General features: G+C 33.4%; 1 pseudogene; it reads left to right on the top strand.

Moving 5' to 3' along the window:
- Positions 1-611: 611 nt before the first annotated feature.
- Positions 612-3337, top strand: LOC119569681 (annotated as a pseudogene).
- Positions 3338-3571: the final 234 nt, after the last annotated feature.

The following is a 3571-nucleotide window of genomic DNA, read 5'->3' as shown; positions in this document are numbered from 1 at the left end:
TCTGTCTCTCTATTACATTATCTGTTTTTGTTCTTTGTTGGTGTCTGTTTATGCCTTTCTCTTTTTTATGTCTGTCTTTTTATCCCTCTTTTGTTCCCTTCTGCTGCCTGTCTGATCCTTTCTCTATTTTTTGTCTATCTCTTGGCTTTTCAGTTAGCCTCTGACTCTTATATCCCTTTGCAATATTTGTTAGTTGTTATTCTTCTCATATAATAACCAAAAAATCTTGAGTAAGATATGTGTTTGAAATTGTAAAACACCAATTTCTGTTTTACTAATATAATCGTATTTGAACAGGTGGGAGCTAGACTCATCAGTGATTTGGAGTGTTTGTGGGGTTATCAAAGGAGAAATAAGCAAATGGAAGCAAGACCTCATGATAAAGCCATCAGTGGAAAGTCTTGCAACAGTGTCAGCAGCCCTCTGCTGTCTTCGGAACAGTTTTGCGAATTGCTCGCGAACCCAATTACTGGTAACAAACTGATTTTTAAAATGTAAAACACACATGCATGCAGGCATGTGTACTTTCATAAACAAAAGAGGAAGAACATACAAAGAAGCTTCTCAATTCAAAATTTTGTCCTACATTTGAAAATTTTTTTTTGGCCAGGATGTTAAAATATAAGTCTTTAAGTACTCTTATACATAACAGCTTATAGGAAATTTTATATTGGGAAACATAGATATTTTTCTAAAATATATTCATTAGATAGTATTCAGGTGTAATTACCAAAATGTTCCAACCTCCAGTTGCTGAAACTGAAGATCTTTTGAAACCAGTTATAAGTCAACTCATTGGACATTTCACTCTAAAGGAGAAGGGGAATCCAAGAATGATAAAGAGAATCCAGGTGATCCAGCTTTGGTGTCAGGAGATAACAGTGAGGATACAAAGAACCCTTCCCCAGCAGGCAAAGATAATGAGGACAGGAGTGAGTGGGAATTGGCCCATGCTGCCTTGGCTTCTGCTTGTGTCACCTGTTTAGGGAACATGGTGGCAGCCAACCCCACCACCAGGAAGCTGCTGTGGTCACATGTGCATCCACTACTCAGGTGGGATTTGTAATGGTTCATTATTATTTTTATTTGTTCCTGTGTGATTGAAGCAAATTAAAAACTGTCATTATAATTCTATTTGGAGAAACTACTGCTCATAAAGATTGTCAGTATTGGTATTTTATTTCACATTTAGTTGTTATTGTAAAATATATATAAGTACTTTTGGCTATTTCTAAAAAAAAAAGAAATAAAAAAAATGAGCAGTCTTTATACTAAATTTGCTTCACTGCCTGCACATGGCCCAAAATATGGGGATTAGGCTTATGTGAGTGGCTACTCTGACAGGGTGTGGCTTGGGCATACAAGAATAATCATGTGTGGTGACAAGGCTCCATCTTCCTCTTTGCAAAGCTATTTTCTCCTTTTTTACACAAGCATTTTAGCTCTTTGACATTTTCCAAGGTCTATATTTGTCATTTGATTCACTTTATCCAGATGGTAATGGTTTGTTTTCCTTGCGCAGAGTCCATATCATCTCTCTAGGTAGCCGGTTACGGCAGGCAAGAATTGGATCCTGAGCTTGGAAATAGCAACTTTCCTGAAGCCAGCTCTCTTCCAGTCATAGCTCATGGACGATACATTCCACACTCGTTTATCATTGGAAATAGTACAAAAGCCCTTTCTAAATGCCACTGAGTCTAATCACATCCAAGAGCTTTGTGTACTCTTGGTGAGTTCCTGTCACCCCACCCCACAAGCCAAATTTTTTCATGATGTGATGGTCATTTCATTGGATTATAAGGGTTAACTACTTATTCTGTCATTATTATTATTATTGCTATTGGTATCATTATTATTATTGTTATTATTGTTAGTGGTATCATTATTATTATTATTATTATAATTATAAAAGAAAGATTATAGTATTGACTAAATACTTAAACATAGTAAACCAATATCTAAGTAGCATGAATTTAAAAATGCAAATTAATAACCTCAATGTGGGTCACTTTGCTAAATAAAACATTGAGTCATGACTCATCAGTGGTTCGCATTCCACAGAAATTGTTAGTATAGATACATTTGTTTGGGTTTAATGAAGATAGTAAAAGACAATGGTCTTGCTTTAAGATTTATATTAATTTTTCCCCCCTAGGCATCTGCTTACTTACGATGACTGGAAAGTGTCACAGATGGCAAGTATGATACTCCATAATTGTCTCTTAGAGAGTGAATTGAAAATTGAATTTAGCAGGTGAGATGGTGTTAATTCTGTTTTAAGATACTTATTTAAGGTAAAAAAAAAGGTAGTCTGATATATTTAAGGTTGAGAAAAACAAAAATAAAATAAATATATTTTGATTTGAGAACTTATTGAATTTCATCTTACTATTACCCTCTTCAGAGATGAAACAGTTCACACCGTTTTAGGGGATCTCCTGACACTGTATGTGCATGAAAGCCAATTCTCGTGCTTTGTGCTGTTTTGCCTGGAATTACTTCTGTGTTGTGAGGGGGTTGTTGAAAACTCTTGGCCATCCTTAACAAGCAAGCAAAAGGTTGCTATGTCTAGATGTGTTAACTGCTGTGGTTTGTGGATCTACACAGTCAAAATCTGACTCTGTCCCTAGTACAGCAATTTTGTTCCTTGCCAGCATCTTTAAGGTATGTATTCAAGTCATTCAATTAATATATATATATATATAATATATATATATATATATATATATATATATATATAATATATATATATATATATATTATATATAATTTAATGAGTAGTTATTCAGGATAATGATTTTAGAGATATATTTGCATGAGACAGAACATAAACAGTTATAAAGTCTTGTTATAAAAAATTAATTGATATTTAATGTGTCCAATTTCAGAATGAAGCAGACAAAATCTTATGCACCCATATTGGACATCTTAACCATGATGATTCCAGTGAGTGAACCATATTAACTGAAGCCACTGGGATGGCATGGACAGACTTGCCATGCCCACTGTAAGTTAATTTATTAATTGTTTTTACACATGGCACACAAGTACGGTCACTAATGAGCTAGTTATGAGTAATACCTGTCTCTCAGTTTTACCGTTTCCTTGATTTTTGACATATTTTTTGGTATCTAATATTGCTTCTAGTAATGTCAATAACACTATAATAATTATATTGTCTATAATAAAAATAACATCAATATAGAGAACACTCGTATAAAAAAAAGTTTTCTCGCAAACTCAAGGAAAGGTGAATTTAATGAGGTCACAAGGTCTGCTTTTGACTACTTTGTGGCTCAATAGTTTCCAGGAGACTGTGTTAATACATCTTAATTGATAATATTCTGTTCCATGGACATCCATTTAGGTAACATGATATTTTTGCTTCATTTGAGAAAATTATCATTTTGTGGCTTTGTATAGTGACAAAATAAAAAATAAATGGTATATTTTGTATAATTAGCAATTTAAAAATTCTTTGAAGTTACTCCTTTTTCCTTCTTTACAATGTTTCATGCTTAATGTTTTAAATAAATAAATGTTGCTACACATCAAGGGTCATATAACACTA

Source organism: Penaeus monodon, unplaced genomic scaffold (assembly GCF_015228065.2).
Source record: "Penaeus monodon isolate SGIC_2016 unplaced genomic scaffold, NSTDA_Pmon_1 PmonScaffold_17968, whole genome shotgun sequence".
In the NCBI taxonomy this organism is placed as follows: domain Eukaryota; kingdom Metazoa; phylum Arthropoda; class Malacostraca; order Decapoda; family Penaeidae; genus Penaeus; species Penaeus monodon.
This window is presented reverse-complemented; position numbering and strand designations above follow the sequence as displayed.